Here is a 19,727-nt window from a genome sequence, read left to right on the forward strand (position 1 = left end):
TGAGGTCAATATCTCCTTATAAGGGAAAAGATAGCAAGGCAATGAGAGGGTATGAATGGTGATGCAGGAACGGGGAAATAGAAACATATAAGGAAGGCGAAGCCCACCAGAAGGGGGAGGGGTGGGTGATGTGGTGAGGCTGATAGGAAGGTTGGAATTCCCCTGCCTACTCTGGCCACATCTTGCTCGACCACAAGGCTGCCATGCCAAGGGGAGACTGACAGATGAGCTTCTGGGGGTCAACCATCCCTGCTCAAACACACATCAGACCCACAAGCTACTTCATCATAGTGGAAGGCGTGTTCACCAAAACCTTCACTGTATCACTTTCCCCTTCTCCTCCATAGACAAATGACTTCCAAAAGGATAGAATCCCTATATACCCTAGGTCCTAGATATCAAGCATATTCTCACTTGCTGTCTCAGTATGTTTTCTTTTTTTTCTTATGAATGTTAAGCACTTGGAGATTCAGACTAATAGATTGCCTTAATATTTCCAGATTTAAAATATGCCCCAATACAAAAAATTAAAATTCAGAAAAGGCATGGACTCTAGAGTGAATAGACTTATACTGTTTTCAATTTTAAGTGTTTTCCTTTGCTCCTATGAATAGCATCCAGAGAGAATATTGGATATGGTTCTTGTAAGTTAAAAAATGCTATCAAAATGTTAAATCAGTGGATAAGTCACTACTAGAATACATATAGAGTGCCCCTTCTTTTTTTCAAATGCATTTTGGACAAAATAGGGAGATTCACACTAAAAATCAGTAAGTCCTACACATGTATTAAACTCAATCTGTGCATTTCAGTGGATTTTGACATAGGTAAGCATCAAAAGAAAAATTAGCAAGTGACTCAATGAATGGCATCCTATTCTAGGCAAGTAATTACCATTTTCTCCTAACCCAAAATGCCCATAATTTTTAAATGATGTTTTCTCCTTTGACAATGATACAAACATACACCTTTTGTCCCAAAGTTATAAATTTGCAAAGGGTTGACTATATTAGTAGAAAGATGTGATAAATCATGGTGATAAAATACTATCATTACAAGACACCCTAATTAATCATTGTGAATAGATTCTACATTAATCATTTACTTAAATCTGACTGCTCGACTAATGATAATTTATTGTTAGAATTTAAACTAAAAGTAAACACCAACAATGGAGAATGCATATGTATGACAACACATCTTGAGTATGAAAACCACCTTTTCACCCAAAACAGTAAGTCCAGTTAGTTCCTCAAAGGTCACCACATTCAACACGGTGCATATACATTCAAAGAATTCATCATATTGCTACAAGAACTAGGTCAACTCTGTCAGAACTAGTTGACATATGTGAATGAAATATGAAGAAGACACTCCAATTCAGTCTACATAACATATGTATACATTCCAATTTAATTATGTATATCACACAACATGTGCTATTCTATGGAAAAATAGATAATTTGTAAAGTCAAGATTGCAGTATGACAACATGGGTGGGAAAAAATTTTTTTTCTTCCAACTCTTATTCAAGGAGTTCTGTTACCAGCTCTCACAGAATCTGTGATGAGGCCAGGGGGAGTGAGTTCAGTCTGCCAGAGTACCAACTTGAGTGGGCTCAGTCTGTCAGAATCGTGCAACCTGTGAGTGCCAACTTTCATGTCAGTCCCCTGTACTACCTTATGCCAGAACTGAGCAATGCCCTCATGTCTCTCTCTCTCTCTCTCTCTCTCTCTCTCTCTCTCCCCCTCCCTCTGCTCAACTCTGGCTATAGATGGTTCTGGGAATGGAACCTGGGACCTATTGTATGCAAGCCCTGTGTGCAGCCACTGTGCTATCTCTTTGACCCTTAAGTTCCATCCTCTCTTCAACAGAAGTTGTTCTATCTTTTTAAAACCCTCCCTTTTGTGTCTGATAGATGGCATAATGGTTATGCAAAATAACTGTCATGGCTGCCTTTCTAAGGTCCCTGACTCAGAGTCTGACACCTCCATAAGCCTGAGCTGAGCAGTGCTCTGGTTAAAAAAACTTATTTTATTTTATTTATTTAGTTTTTGCCTCTAGGGTTATAGCTGGGGTTCAGTACCTCTTTTCCCTCTTTGCCCTTGTTGTTGTATCCTTGCTGTGGTTATTATTGTTGTTGGATAGGACAGAGAGAAATGGAGAGAGGAAGGGAAGACAGAGAGGGGGAGAGAAAGACAGACACCTGCAGACCTGCTTCACCACTTGTGAAGCAACTCCCCTGTAGGTGGGGAGCCGGGGGCTCAAACCTGGATCCTTATGCGGGTCCTTGCGCTTTGTGCCACTTTTGTGCGCTTAACCTGCTGTGCTACCACCAGACCCCCACTTATTTTATTTTATGATTTCATTTCATTTGCCTCCAGGGTTATTGCTCGAGATCAGTGCTGGCACTATGAACCCACTACTCCGGGCAGCCTTTTTCTTCCATGTTAGTGGATAGGAAAGGAAGAAATTGAGAGGGAGAGGGGCACAGAGAGGGAGAGTGAAAGACAGACACCTGTAGACCTGCTTCCTTACTCATGGCTCCTCGAGTATCCTCCCTGCAGATGGGGACTGGAGGCTCAAGCCCAGATCATTGGGCTGGCTTTTGTGCTCCCTACTATGTGTGCGTAACTGGGTCTACCAATGTCCAGCCCCCAATAAATACATATTTTATAGACCAAGCTTTCATGAGGGGGTAGTCACAGAGTTTTACTACAAAATAAATAAAATTATATTAGTTGAAAATATTTCAGATAAATAAATGAATTTAAAAAATCCATGTAAGGTGGGCTGGATGGCAGCACACCTGGTTGAGCGTACATTGGGTCCTAGACACAGGACCCAATTCAAGTTCCTGATCCCCACCTGCACAGGGGAAGTTCCACAGCCGTGAAGCAGCTCTGTGTCTCTTTCTCTATCCCTATCTCCCATTCTGTTCTCAATTTCTCTCTGTCTCTATCAAATAAATTAATAAATGCCAAGTGATGGCACACCTGCTTGAGTGTACAGGTTACAATGCACAAGGGCCTCAGTTCGAGCCCCCAGTCCCCACCTGCAGGAGGAAAGCTTTGTGAGTGGTGAAGCAGGGCTACAGGTGCCTCTCGCTCTCTCTCAGTTTCCCTCTCAATTTCTGGTTGTCTCTATCCAATAACTAAATAAAGATAATAAAAATAAACAAATAAATAAATATTTCAAAAGCATCTATGTGAGTGATTACAGGCTATGTTTTTGTGCAGATCACTGCTTTCAGTGGAAAAGCTGGAGAAATCCCAAATTCAACCTATCTCATTCCCTAATTCGCAACCATCCCAATCCTCAAGTCTGTCACTTAATACCTGCCATAAGAAAAGAAAGAAGCCATGGGGTCCATTTTGTCCAGTGTTAGCCGTGTATAGTAGAATATTTAGTCATGTCTTTTTTTTCAGCATGGCTAGAGGTCCAAGGAAAACTGATTTTGCCATAAATTACACTGCAGAATATTATAAGGACAAGCTTCACAAGTTCTAGTAAGCTTCAACAAAATATTGCCAGAATAGTGAATTCTACTTAAAAGTGCCTTTATTATTTTTAAAGTATGTAAATAATTCATTATTTTATTTGGGATTAGAAAAAATGCATCTTGTATCTGGACTTGTGTCTTATGTTCTTTGAGACATCTGAGAAAATCTCTGTGTGTGTTTATGTTTCATAATACCATTAAAACATGAATAATTTACATTTTCTTATCAGGAAAAAATTTCCAGTATGAAACTGTTAAGAATCACATAAATATTCTAAAAGCATCAATAGCTGGGAGGCATTTTTATATAAAGATATCCCCCATTCCTAATTCGTATTTTAAAATGGTTTTTATATACTAAAGATCAAATAGTTAATAATGCATTTGCTAGTATCAAGTACCAAGTACTGCATTATTTTCTTCATTATTAAATGAAAAAAATCATAATCTGACTTTACTTAGAATGGATCTGTATTCACATTTCACTAGACTATGCACAAGAAGACAGCAGAAATTTGAACATTTCCTCCTTCACTTAAATACTGTGAAGACTAGAATTCCTGGAAAGTCAAATGTGGCATTTCCTTACTGTAACTACAGTAGAGAAAACTTGATTCCCTCTCACTATTCCACTAGGATAGAGATTCTACTCCACAAGCCTCAGTTCTCTTGAGGATTTTCTTACTAGTTGGGGGAAAATATTTCAAAAGTTCTACTAGAGTTCTAATATATATATCCATTAAAGTCTCTTTTGGTCTCAAATTTTTAACCTGTGATATTCAGTTCAAATTTTCTTTGAGGGGGTTATTGCTTTACAGTGCAGTCCTTCTCCATGAGTATAATTTCCTCATGCACCAGTACCTCACAGTTCTCTCCCACCCTTCCCTCTCCCCTCCTTCCCCAGAGTTCCTTGCTTTAATGCAATACACCATGCTCAGTTCATATTTCACTTTATTTGCTCCCTCCCTGTTTCTGTTGATTAGGTTCCACTTATAAGTGAGATCATTTGGTATTTTTCTTTCTCTTTTTGGATTATCTCACTTAACGTGGTTATCTTCTAGTTCCATCCAAGATGCCGCAAAGGAGATGATTTCACATTTTTTACAGCCCAGTAGTATTCCATCATGTATATACACAACACAGTTGTTGGTTTTTTTGTTTGTTTCCTATAAGCAACAAAAGTTGGAGAGGACAGGAAATAGGGGCATGTCTACATTGCTAATGGGAATAAAATTGGTTCAGCACCTTGTAGAAAGCAATCTGGATATTTCTTAGAACACTAGGAATAGACTTACTCTATGACCCAGCAATTTTTCTCCTGGAGATTCAGCCAAAGGAAACAAAAATACCTATCAGGAGAGATTTATGTATACTTATGTTCATAGCAGCATGTTTGGAAGAGCCAAAACTTGGGAGCAACTCAGATGTCCAACAACATCTAAGTGGAAACATATTTTTAAATATTTTTGAGGGTGTTACTGGTTTACAGTACAATTGATGACATAGCCATTGCTCATCTCCCCATGGTAGGTAGGTACCCCAACTTAGGTCCTTGTCCCCCATCATGCATCAAGACGTCAAAGCCCTCCTGTCCCCATCGCCAGCTCATTCACCTCCCTCCTTACCCAGAACCCTTTGTTTTGATGCAAGACACCAGCTCAGTCCAAGTTTTACTTTTTTATTTTGTGTTTCCCTCATAAATAATGCAGTCCGTAATAGTCCAAACTTGGAAGCAACATATGAATGTCTAAGGAAGTTCTGATATATATGAATACTATTCATCAATTAAAGATGATAAAAGTTGTCTCCTTTCTTTCACCTTGCATGAAATTTAAAGGAAGCATGTTAAATGACATAAGCCAAAAACAGAAGGTTGAAAACTAGATGTCCAGTGTATCCTTTACCAGAAAAAATAGAACCAGTTAAATGAGATAATCCTAAAAGAAGATGGAAAACCAGATGGTCAGTGTACCTTTTACCAGAAAAAAAAAAACAACCAAAAATAGTACCTCTTTGGATTTAGAGGCTGGCAAATGGCATTTTCCACAGGAGTTTGACTCTAAATTCTCTGTGTGTGTTTTACAACATGGGAGACATAACACTTCATTTTCAAAGGGCTTTTCTAAACAGTGCAAATAACTAGATGACAACAGCATAGACTAACTGTTTGAAAAATAGAAGAATATAGTGTCCCATGTTGATTTAGTTTGAACCCTCCATGTATCAATTACCTTAATGTGGATATGACTTTTCCTAGAGTGATCAATACCTCACATAACAATCTACTTTACAAATGATTCTGCACCTCATAAAATCTGACTCATGATAAAAGGACTAGGGACATGAGGGCACAAAGCATCCCCCATCCTCAGGAATATATGCTGTTTATATGTTTGCCCACCATGGTGGCAAGGGCAGGCCCTCATGTCTATAAGCGATTTACTCTGACCAGTGAGTGGGTCAGCCCATCTATTTCTGTGCTTACTGCAGTTTTATTCGCCTGCTGTGTTTGTGTTTAGATAAAGCACACTGTAATGACTGAGTCTAGATATGATAAATCTTCCAACACCCAGGCTCGTTCATCATCCTGACAACAAGAATCGTCATTTGGCCAGCTGGAACTGGACAAAAGCCCTCCAGGTTACTGGAATCGACTTGATATGTGTCTGCTACAATTGTGGGCTTCAAATTCTCATCGACTGCCACTCAACTGTGATTCTTCAAGGGCCAATGCTGTTAAGGTAGAGTTGTACTTTGTTTGGTAGTCGGGGGAGGGGGAAATGTGGGAAAGGAAAAGTCTATTTGGACTTTCTTTGACCTCGTCTATAATTTATAATTATAAATTTATAATTTATAATTTACGTCTATAATTGACCTCGTCTCTTGTTAGAGCAATAGAGAGGTTCTGTGGCTCTGGATACAACTGGTTTTCTTTAATCAACTAAGTAATTATGAAGAAAAGACAGCAGTATGATTATGAAGTGACAATTTGTATTCTAATGGAGTATGAACCAATAAGAAACATTTGGATATCAGTGGCAAGGCCAAGACAACATAGAAACATAGGACATTAGTCTACCTAGTCATCTTCTCAACTGTGTCCTAGTCAATAGTTCGCACTGAGTATCTAAATCACAGTTCAAGTCAAGTCTTCTTTGAAGCAATTCCAAGTCCTCAGACATCCTATAATGTCACATTCGTTAAGAATATGCTTCCTATATAAAATTTCAGTTGTACAAATACATCTATCTATTTTGGCATGAGGGTTCCATGTCTGCACAGTGAATTCACTATTCCTGGAGGCCATCTATTCCTTTTCCCTTTTTTTTTTTTTTTGCTGTTTCTTTTTACTTAGTTGATACAACAGAGTGCAATTGAGAGGGGGAGGGAAATAAAAGAGAGAGAAAAAAGATATCTACAGCCCTGCTTCACAACTCCAGAAGCCTCACTCCTGCAGCTGGGGACCCCGTCTGCCAGGTTAAACTTGGGTGCTTGTGCACAGGAATGTGTATACTCCATCAGGTGCACCGCTGCTCAGGCTCCAAGTTCCATTAATACATGTTAATACATGGGTTTTTTTGGGGGGGGGGGCATGGGAATCAAAATTATTGATTATGGGCTACTTTTAAAAAATTTATTTATTTATTTATTCCCTTTAGTTGCCCTTGTTGTAGTTATTACTGTTGTTGTCATTGAAGTCATAGTTGTTGAATAGGACAGAGAGAAATGGAGAGAGGAGGGGAAGACAAAGAGGAGGAGAGAAAGACAGACACCTGCAGACCTGCTTCACCACCTGTGAGGCCACTCCCCTGCAGGTGGGGGGGGGAGCTCGAACCGGGATCCGGAATCCTTAGGCCAGTCCTTGTGCTTTGTGCCACCTGTGCTTAACCTGCTGCGCCACCACCTGACCCCCTGTTTATGGGCTACTTCTACCTACCTTGAACTTATGTTCAATTGCCTCTATTTTCATATGTGTGTCCTACATCTTAGCACGTTTCTACCTTCCCATACTGAAATCCAAGCAGGTCTCTAAAGTCACCTTCTCAACCGTGAGCCTTCCCTGATTCCCTCACCCCAATTTTTCATGGTACTGCAATATCCCTTTCATAAAACTTATTGCCCTTCATCTTTCACAATCCATTCAAAACTCATTGAGCACAGTAACCCTGTCTGTTTTTTTTTTCTGAATATATTCTCCATTCCCTCACACCAGAAGCAGAATTATTCAAGCAAATTTGGAAAGGAATATTGAGGGGAAAAAATGGCATGGGATTTTAGTCATCAATTTTAAGGCCAGCTCATGGGAAATTACTACTTTTATTTCGTACTCTGCCATTTGGTATAACATTTTAATGTTATGATTTAACTTTTCTTAGGTTTGATTAAGCTAAGTTATCTGAAATGTTTTTTTATTGAAAATGAACATCATTATATTCAACCATACTACTGCATTATGTTTGCAGTAAGAAAATCTTCAAGGTAATTTTCAGTACTTTCTAGTCTTGTTTTTCTTTTTGTTGTTGTTCTCTAAAGAATTACTTTAAAAATAAATATTTCTAGACACCAAATAATTCAATTAAACTCTAATGGAAAAATGCAAATTTCAAATGAATATTATGAGAAATAGCAATACAGTCCCTCACAAATAAACATCAGTGAAAACCTCACAATTTTATAATATCATAATATCTAACTTAAATAAAGTATTTTCTGGTTATGACTCATAATTTATTATTTGTTTTTCTTCTGGTTGAGATGTATTTACCTCTATAGCATTATAGTAACAATTTCACTGAAAAGGAGAATTTTATGTAATTATTTCCTTCAGAAGACCCTGCGGAGTAAAATATATATATTTGTGCCCTATTACTAATAAGGTATCAAACTCTTCCCTTAAGGCTTTAATCTAAGTAATAATATAAAATAAAAATATAAATTAGTTAAAAAGAAAAACCTGTTTCTAAAAAGCAAGCAGTCATGAAAGATTTAAGTCAAAGATAATTTGATCTGAGACTCTAACATGTTAACAGGTATTGGTCAACAAATGGCTGATAAGTCATTAGTACAATAAAGTATTTTTAGATAAAGGCATTTACTAAAATTATCTAGAGGAAGGAAAACAGTAACTGATTCTACTTGAAAGATCACAAAAGAAACATATTAATAGTAGAATGATTACTCAGTACACACAGAAAAAAAACAGCATAGTCCAAGTCAAAATTCTATATATATCTAGTTTGCACTATGGAATTGAGTTTGTTATGATCACATTCAGGAAATAAGAGAAATGTGATTCTTTCAGTCAGTGGAATAGTTATAAGATTTTGATGACTAGCGAAAGATAATGTTTGTTTGTTCCCCACTATAGATGAGAATGAAGCTGTCTCGTAAGAAGTGACATCAGCTCTGTCTTCTGTTTGCTATGGTCACAGAGACTTATCAATAACACACATTTTTTTGTTCCCTGTGTGTGAACTGAGTAAGGGATCCACATTAATTGACCAACACCCACATTGGAAAGAAGAGATCAGTTTGTCATTAGCTATGGTAGGTTATCTTATTTCCACAGTGTTATGTGGACCAGAGAGCCAGGATTCGTGTCTGTTCATTATGATATTAGTCACAACTAATGCTGTGGCAATTGAAATTTTAACTGTTGCTAAGAAACTGGTTAGCGAAAGTGTGGTAACTGAAATTCATGCATCTACAGAAAACCTCTTGTAGGTAGTGAAAAACTGGACTTGACGACTTATCTAGAGAAGTATTTTTCCACTGACATGGGTGGAATAGCTTTTTCAGATACACAAAAGTTTTGCAAGACATCAGACAATGGAGAAATCGGATTTAAGTGAAATGCAAATGTCAGTCAGGAATCTGAAAATATACTTGGAAATTTAAAGCATAACAAGGAATTTTTATGACTTTCTCAGAAAGATAACATCTGAGAGATTTTTTTTTCCACCAGCATATTTAAACTACAAACAATGTCAATGGAGTTCCTTTAGGTAAACAGAATATGGTATATGGATATTTCCAACCACGATAAAGCCTGAGCAGTAAAATAAGTAAATAATATATAGATAAACAGAGGGAAAGAGGTAGCTGACCCTGTAAAGTGCACAAGTCTCAAGATACAAAGTCCTGGATGGAGTCCCCAGTTGGCACACGGAAGCAGCTACAATGAAGAAACTTCTTTTTTTTTTTTTTTTTTTTTTTTTGTCTCCAGGGTTATTGCAGGGGCTTGGTGCCTGCACTAGGAATCCACTGCTCCTGGAGAGCATTTTTTCCCCTTTTGTTACCCTGGTTGTTTTATCATTGTTGTGGTTATTACTATCGCTGTCATTGATGTCATTGTCGTTGGATAGGACAGAAAGAAATGGAGAGAGGAGGGGAAGACAGAGAGGGGGAGAGAAAGATAAGACACCTGTATATCTGCTTCACCGCAGGTGGGGGAAGTCTGGGGCTTGAACCAGGATCCTTCTGCCCATCCCTGCGCTTTGCGCCACGTACGCTTAACGCACTGCACTACCGCCCGAACCCCGAAGAAACTTCTTTAACAATGAAGCAGAGCTGTGGTATTGCCCCCTCTCTGTGTCTCTCTCCTCTGTCTCTCACTCTCTATCAAAAAAAAAAAAAGAGGCTGCCTAGAGTTATAGAGTTATGTAGACACAGAACCCACCCCCAGAGATAACCTGGAAAGACTTATTCAAAAACCACTAGAAAGACCACTAATATGGAAAGCAAAACACATTGTAACAATGAGTGGGAAGCATAAGCACAACTGACATGTGATTTGGAGACTAAGTGTGAAAGCTAAAGATATTCTGCATACTACACAGATGAGACAAGCTAAAGATATTCTGCATACTGCACAGATGAGATAAGCTAAAGATATTCTGCATACTACACAGATGAGACAAGCTAAAGATACTCTGCATACTACACAGATGAGACAAGCTAAAGATACTCTACATACTACACAGATGAGACAAGCTAAAGATACTCTGCATACTACACAGATGAGACAAGCTAAAGATACTCTGCATACTACACAGATGAGACAAACTAAAGATATTCTGCATACTACACAGATGAGACAAGCTAAAGATACTCTGCATACTACACAGATGAGACAAGCTAAAGATACTCTGCATACTACACAGATGAGACAAGCTAAAGATATTCTGCATACTACACAGATGAGACAAGCTAAAGATACTCTGCATACTACACAGATGAGACAAGCTAAAGATACTCTGCATACTACACAGATGAGACAAGCTAAAGATATTCTGCATACTACACAGATGAGACAAGCTAAAGATATTCTGCATACTACACAGATGAGACAAACTAAAGATATTCTGCATACTACACAGATGAGATAAGCTAAAGATATTCTGCATACTACACAGATGAGACAAGCTAAAGATACTCTGCATACTACACAGATGAGACAAGCTAAAGATACTCTGCATACTACACAGATGAGACAAGCTAAAGATACTCTGCATACTACACAGATGAGACAAGCTAAAGATATTCTGCATACTACACAGATGAGACAAGCTAAAGATATTCTGCATACTACACAGATGAGGCAAGTCAAAAGAAGGTACTGAAGATAAAATGGAATCCCCAAAGAAATATGTAACAAAGAAGAAAATAAGCATGCAGGAAAAATAAAAATAGAAGAAAATGGTAAATAGTAAACCTACTGAACATGGCATCAAATCCAAGTGATAGAAACATTTCAGTCAATGGGGAAAAATTATCTGGTGGAATAAACAGAACCAAATACTCAAATACTAATTTAAACAAAAAGAAAGACATGTGAAAATTACTAGGATTCATCATTGACGCTTTAGAAGCAGTGGCGAAAAGAAAATTGGAATAACTATATTAATATCAGATGATCTAGACTTCGAAATTAGAAGTCAGAGCTGAGCAGTGCTCTGGTAAACAACAAAGAATGGAGAGGGGAGGGGAGGGGAGGGGAGGGGAGGGGAGGGGAGGGGAGGGGAGGGAAGGGAAGGGAAGGGAAGGGAAGGGAAGGGAAGGGAAGGGAAGGGAAGGGAAGGGAAGGGAAGGGAAGGGAAGGGAAGGGAAGGGAAAGGAAGGGAAGGGAAGAGAAGGGAAGGGAAGAGAAGGGAAGGGAAGGGAAGAGAAGGGAAGGGAAGAGAAGGGAAGGGAAGAGAAGGGAAAGAAGAGAATATACTGCATAGTTCAGTGAATGACACAAGAGACAATCAAAATTACATCTGATTTAAAATATGTATTTATCTAAGGCAAAACATCAGACTGCAGAAAGCAAACATTGATAGAGCTTGAAAATCCACAAATAGAGTCAGCAATCCCAATGTCTCTCTTCAAATGATCAATAAACAAGCACAGAAAGAATGAAGTAAGCATAGACAAGATTTAAAAGGGCACGATAAACTCACAATGGGGGTCAAGGGCTCAAACAAACACTTGCACCATAAAACTCAGAAGAAAACCTAGAGAATTTGTTTATATTGGCCTTGGCAACAATTTTTGAGCACCACAAGAAAAGCAGTGTCCCCTTGCTGGAAGAATAGGTCAAGTTGCCGAACGGTGTGGTATGCAGACATATTATGGGGAGACATGAAACTAGACACATGACAACAATAGCTTTGCCAGTCAACATTTTCCCCAATAAAGAAAAATTTTAAACAGCACACAACATAAACAAAAGGTCAAACGAAAAAGTTTCCATATAGCAAAAGTGACAATTATCCGATGAGAAAAAAAAAAAAAAAGGACAGAACTAGACAGAAGAACTACCTCCCCCCCCACCAAAGGACAGAAATGGAAACACTTGGAAAAGATACTGAATATCATTAGCTACCAGGGAAATGCAAATCAAAACCTCTGTAAGTTGCCCCAGGCCTATTAGAAGGGTCACCATCAAGATGACCTGGTACAGGCAAAGCTTCATTGAGAAGGAAGCTTGTGGACTGCTGGTGAGGACACAGATTCATTCAACCACTAGGGAAAATAAAATGGGGGTTTCTCAGAAAATTCAAATTATGTCTCCCTTATTTATCTACTTATTTATTTATCACTGCTTAGCTTTGTTTAGAGAGTTTTAGGGACTGAATTTAGGACCTTGGAGCCTCAAGCATGAAAGTCTCTTTGCATAACCATTATGCTCTCTATCCCTGCCCAATGTCTACTTTATGTAGCAATTTCACATCTGGGACTACACTCCACAGGACAAAAAAAAAAAAAAAAAAAAAAAAGAGTATCTACAAACTTGCACAAACAGCCATGTTTATCAGACCATCATTCACAAGATAAACAACCTTTATTCCCATTAAAAGGTACATGGAGAAAAGGGTGTATATCCCCAAGCTCATATTACTCACCCAGAAAGAAGGTGAATGTCTCTCTAGGAGAAACAGGGATGCATTTTGAGTACATTATGCTAAATTAAGTAAGAGAGGAGTTAGAGAAAGAAAACTACTCCCTCACATCATATATGCAATCTAAAAATTTTTTAAATGATAAAAAATAAAACCTGTAAAAAGTTAAAAAAAAAAGCAATGAAATTGTGCCTCACATGGGAAGAAGAGTAAAGAAATAAAGCTGATGGTGTAACCTAACACACCCAAATGCATACCAAGGAGTAAACCAGCCACAGAGAGCCAAGACACAATGCAATAATGCAAGGAACATGGACAATAGCATTGCACTGGGTGAAGGAAAATGATGTTGTTTTGACCACAGTCATAGCACCTCATAAATGTATCAGAAGTAACATTCATTACTTCTCTCTCTCTCTCTCTCTCCACACACACACACATCAAGTAAGTAAATAAATCCTTCTTAAAAATAAAAGAACAACACAGATAAATTTAAGAAACAAGTTTCCTTATTATCAGTAATAGAAAGTCAATCAACTGCAGAATGCACCTTTTTATTTTCAAGTCCCATGACTGTCTTACCCTGAGGATTATAGTGCCAAGATGTCTTTATTAAATTTATAATTATTATGCAACTATAGTATGTTATCATGTAAGATATAAATGGAACTCTGTAATATTCATGTCTCAATCTCCCCATCTCCTCTCAATGTGTCTCTATCTTATCAAATAAAATAGAAACAAAAATAAAGGAAAAAATATCCACAGGGAGTAGTGAATTCATATTCTAGACTGAGCACCAGCAATAAACCTGGTGGCAATAAAAGAAAAAAATTATATAAATTAATTTCCAGGTAACTCAAGTCCTAAAAGACTCAGAAAGGTAATTACTTTTTATCTCAAAAAAAAAGTTTCATACAAATATCGAATGTTCAGGTGAAGAAAGGGCATACTTACACATAGGATTATATATTTAAAGTCTATGAAAATATATCTTACAGTCTCATGTTTAAACTAAGAGATCAGAAAAGAGAAAATGAAACACAAAAGGAAGCACAAGAAAACAGTAAAGACAAGCAAAAGTTATTGAAATAAAGATCTGAAATACAGCAGAGGAGTGCAAAAAATTAAAAATGACTTCACAAAGGCCATGAACGTTAATAAGTGGGCAGAGTGCAAAGGAGAGAAGGCCTCAGAAAAACCAAGAGAAGCATTACTACAGAGTCTAAGTAGATTCATTAAAGAATAATCAAATGCAACAGACAATTTAGCGATCCAGCTGCAGCCATTTATCAAGGACAACATGTCATAACCACGCTGGGTCATCTGAGAATGAATATTTACTGGCACCTGACAATCATCAACATAAGTCAACTAGATTGTCATTCCAAAATTAAAATCTAAAGGGCAAATCTCATTTGAGAGAATTCAATAGCCTTTCATGGTAGGAAAAAAAACAAAACAAAACAAAACAAAACAAATCTTTCACCAGAAACATAACCTGGCGCAGGGCATCAAAGAAAAACCTACCTACAGCTCACATTATACTTAGAGGCAGAAACAGAATGTTACTTCCAGGAAATCATCACGAGCAATACAGAATGGACCGTCCCATCCTCTCCTGCCACTCTGCGTGTTGCACAAGGAAATCCTACTTTTTTTGCCTTTTGTGTTGTTTCTCCTCATTGGGGTTTGTGTTTCCATACTGGGGAACTCTTTATATATATATATATATATATATATATATATATATATATATATATATATCCAATAGCAGAGCAACAGAGAGAGCGGAGACTGCTGCTCTGCTCACTGTGCATGACGGTCTCCTGTGGATCTTGGGGCTCAGACTGAAGTCCTCACACATGGCGGTGTGCGTGTGCTCTACTGGCTGAGCTATCTCCTGGCCCCCGTGTTTTCTCTGCTCTCTGAAAGTAGAGAGAGTCTATGCAAACTTCCTAAACCAAAAGGACATAAAGTTAAGAAGCAATCGCCCTGTGTTCACATGAGGAAGTTAAAACACCAAACCTGAATGACACTCTCACAAAGTAAAAGCTGGGGGGGTGAAATGACACTTACGGAGGCTTGTGAAGTGCTGTCCTAGAAGGGGCTTGGAGCGTTCAGTCTGATTCCATTCTTCCAGAACAGCCGCTGCAAAACCACAGAGTGGACTGAGGAGAAGCTCTGCAAAGGAGTACAGGAATTGCAAATCCAAGGCCCTGGGTTCAATCCCCAGCAAGGTCAGCACTAAAACTGGCAGGTGCTCTGGTCTTTCTTTCGTGTGTAAATCTTTCATGGGGCACAGCTGGTTAAGTGCACGCATTACAGTGCACAAGGACTCAGGTTCAAGCCCCTGGTCCCTACGTGCAGAATGAAAGCATCACGACTGGTGACATAGGGCTGCAGGTATCTCTCTGTCTTTCTGCCTCTCTATCCAATAATAAATAAACAAAAAGACTTAAATCTTTCATGTATAAGTAAGAAGGGTGGCGATAGTGATGGTATATCTGGTTAAATGCAAGTGTTACCATGCTCAAGGACCAGAGTTCAAGCCCCCGCTCCCCACCTACAGGATATAAGCTTCACAAATGGTGAAGCAGTACCACAGGTGTCTCTCTTTCTGTCTCCCTCTCAGTCTCCACCTTCTATCTCAGCTTATGCGTCTCTATTCAAAATTAACTAAACAAAAAAATAATAATAATAAATTAACTAAATGAATAAAAAGAGAGAAAAAAAATTTTTAAGATTCACATAAAGTGACAGAAAAGCAATCAGAATGGTTCAACGTCACTATTAAAAAAAAATAAGAATAAGGGAGTCGGGCGGAAGCTCAGCAGGTTGAGCGCACGTGGCGTGAAGCGCAAGGGCCGTTGTTAAGGGTCCCAGTTTGAGCCCCCGGCTCCCCACCTGCAGAGGAGTCGCTCCACAGGTGGAGAAGCAGGTCTGCAGGTGTCTGTCTTTCTCTTCCCCTCTCTGTCTCCCCTCCTCTCTTCATTTCTCTCTATCCTATCCAATGACAGCAATGACAACAACAATAATAATAACCAAAACAATGCTAAAACAACAAGGGCAACAAAAGGGGAAAAAAAGGTCTCCTGGAGCAGTGGATTCGTGGTGCAGACACCAAGCCCCAGCAATAACCCTGGAGGCAAAATAAATAAATAAGAATAAGCCTCCATATGTGACATAACCTTCCTGGGAGAGAATATCTGGGCAGCCAAGGAAGGGATGCTAAGAGAGCAAGGGTAGGAGCTGCTAACAGCTGGGCCAGCAGCCCTGAGGGGGGATCCCCAGTGTGCAGAAGCTAGAATGTGTCCTTGGAAAGCAGGCACGCAAAAATATCAATACATAGCTCACCCGGGTGGGTAGAAGCTGTGTCACGTGAACACCCAGTTTCCAGTCTGGTCTCCACTGCACTGGGGGAGGCCTTAATGCTATTCATTCTCTCTCTCTCTCTTTCTCTCTCTCCCTCTCATTTTTATTTTATTCGACACCTGAAGCACTGTTGACCAGTTTGTGATCTCCCCTCCTCTATGTGGGGACTAAAGGTTTGAACCCAGGTTCCAGTTCACAGAAATGTGTGGGCTCTACTAGGTTCAGCACCAACCATCCCGTCTTTCAATTTCTACGTGAAAAACTCTGCTTGGAGTGGTACAGCCCAAGGGAGTACAAAAAGAAAATCAATTCTTATAAATGCCTCTCAAGCAAGAGAGTCAAGAGATTTTAAAGAACTGATACAGTGCCAAGTGTGAGTAAAATAAGTAATGCAGTAGGGAGCTGGGCAGTTGTGCAGCAGGTTAAGCGCACTTGGCGCGAAGAGCAATGGTCTGCATAAGGGTCCGGGTTCAAGCCCCGACTCCCAGCCCCGACTCCCCACCTGCTGCAGGGGAGTCGCTTCACAAGCAGTGAGCAGGTCTGTAGGTGGCTGTCTTTCTCTCCCCCTCTGTTTTCCCTTCCTCTCTCCATTTCTCTCTCTCCTATCCAACAACTACAACAACAACAATAACTACAACAATAAAACAAGGGCAACAAAAGGGAATAAATAAATAATAAAAAAATATCTAAAAAATACAGTGAACCATAAAAAAGGCGGTGGGGAGTCTGGCGGTAGCTCAGTGGGTTAAGCGCATGTGGCACAAAGCACAAGTACCAGCATAAGGATCCCAGTTGAGCCCCCGGCTCCCCACCTGCAGGGGAATCGCTTCACAGGCGGTGAAGCAGGTCTGCAGGTGTCTGTCTTTCTCTCCCCCTCTTTATCTTCCTTTCCTCTTTCCATTTCTCTCTGCCCTATCCAACAATGACAACGTCAACAACAATAATAACTACAACAACAATGAAAAACAAGGGCAACAAGAAGGAAAATTAATATGTTTTAAAAAGAGGGGGTGGTGGTGGCTCACGTGGTTGAGAACACACACATTGACAGTGTGGAAGCACCCTCCCTCCTGGTCGCCACTTGCAGGGGGCACACTTGACGAGTGGTGAAATAGTGCTACAGAGGTCTCTCTCTCACACACACACTCTCTCTCTCTCCCACCTCCTCCTTCACACTCAGTTTCTCTGCCTCTCCAAAATAAGTAAATAAATAACCAAGTCAACATTTTTAAAAGCAAAGGAACCCACCTATGAAGGGTATATAACCTTCAATTCAAAACAAATCACAGTCTACTGAGCATCGCCTGTTTGTGAAATGTGGACATAAAATGTGCTTAAATTTCAACAAAGTTCAAACACCTGTTGACAGTGTAAACTTAACTGTCTCATCAGTATGGAGCTGTGCTAATCTGTCTATTAGGGCCCCAACAGGACGCAGGTGGCATAGAGAAAAACAAGTTAGTTGAGAGGGGTCAGGATCGAAAAAATGTCAGACTGAAAGCTGAGACTGAAGAATTCTTTTTTTTTTGTTTTCCTGAAATGGACCAGAAAGAATATATATTTAGATGTTGAGATCGCTGTATTCTAACTACTAAATAGTAGTCTTGAGGGATTGGGTAGGGGTGCACTCAGTTAAGCACACATAATTTTAAGCCCAAGGGCCCATGCAAAGATCTGGGTTCGAGCCCCTGGCTCCAGCCTAGAGGGAGAACACTCCACAAGCATTGAAGCAGGTCTGCAGGTATCTATCTTTCTCCCTTTGCGATACCCCCCCCTCTCTTTCTCTCTGTCCTATCCAATAAAATGGAAAAAAAAATGTCCACCAGGAACAGTGGATTTGTAGTGCTGGCACCAAGCTACAGTGATAACCAGGAGGCAAAAATAAAAATAAAAACATAGTAGTTTTCACAACTGTTTCGCTATGGCCTGAAGAGTGAGAGGGTCACAGGCAGCATGGAAACAAGTGAGCTTCTTCAAGCAAAGTGTTGTCAGTCCCAACCTGATGTAACCAGTAATCACCAGCCAGGGATGGGCTGGGTCCAAAACACAGATTGTTTTTGCCTCCTGTTTTGCTGCCTGTGGTAACCATAGAAATCTCAGGTGAGTAAATGTCTTTCTTTGCCTGTTTCCCCATGTGTAAAATGGAACTAAGGACACTCTTTGCTTCATAGTTTTGCATGGAGTTCAAATCAGTTTAAAATGAAAAGAAAAATCATAGAAGACTACTACATTTTAAAAGGGGGGAGGGGGCTTTCTTCAGGTTACTGGACTTTGGTTTACTCTGAGGGCAGAGAACTCATTCCAAAGTGAATACTTCAAAAGAAAATGAATGTATTAATGTTTTGTTTTTTTCCTGACACATCCTCAATTCGAGCTGTTCTTCTCACAGACAAAAAGGAAAGGATTGTCTCCCAATTCCATTTCAATTAGCCAAGTTCTCTGTTGGGATCTCGGTGTTCGTTTGAATGTTCTTAATTAGCATTCTCTTCATACAGATAAATTGCTTGGAAAATGACAGCTATGTTCGATAAAGGTATCCCCCCCAAAAGCAACAATTCTGTGCTCATTGGCAAGAGAAATGCTTGCATTTTAGGACAAGAAATTAAAGCAAATTTAATTTACCTATTTGATTAGGAATTTTTACTCTTGCTACCTTGGGAAAGATAGCTTCATTAGTTGCTTTAACGCCTATTCCTTGTTTATGGTATTTTTTTTTTAAAAAGGTGACTCCAGAAAAGTACTGACTAAAATGATAGTAAAATCTTAAGTTAGGATGTGTTTTTTTGTTTTTCCCTACAGTCGCTGGGGCTCGTTACTGGTAAGGCAAATCCACTGCTTCTGGCAGCCTTTCCTTCATGTTTTTTGGTTGTTGTTGTTGTTGTTGTTTTTCCATTTTATTCCATTGGACAGAGAGAAATTAGGAGGGGAGAGGGTGAGTGAGAGAGAAAGACATAGCAGCCCTGCCTCACCGCCTGAGAAGCATCTCCCCTTCCCCCGCAGGTGGGGAGCAGGGCCAGAAGCCAGATCCTTGCTCACGCAGGTCCTTGCGCTTTGCACTACCTTCACTTAACCAGGTGCGCCACCACCCCGCCCCTATAACGTGGTATTCTGCTACCTGACAGGAACTGAAAAGGACTAGCTTCCATTTTGAGTAATACATATTGAAATCCCTTATACTAAACTGAACTGCAGAAAATGCTTGCAAACTAATTTATGTTGCACATCCTTCAGTCTCTCTTCTTTAAAAATACTCCTGTCAATCAATGTGATAGCATTGAGCCAAATTTTCTTTGATTTCCATTAGGATCACTACAGTGTGATTGCTATTGATATTAAATGTTAGGGTGTTTAAATCTGTGTACCTTTGATATATTTGTGTATGTATGTATTTGATAGAAATAGAAATGGAGATGGAAGGGGTGAAGAGAGGAAGTGAGAAACGCACCTGCAGCACTGCCTTACCC

Source organism: Erinaceus europaeus, chromosome 15, assembly GCF_950295315.1.
Source record: "Erinaceus europaeus chromosome 15, mEriEur2.1, whole genome shotgun sequence".
NCBI lineage: Eukaryota > Metazoa > Chordata > Mammalia > Eulipotyphla > Erinaceidae > Erinaceus > Erinaceus europaeus.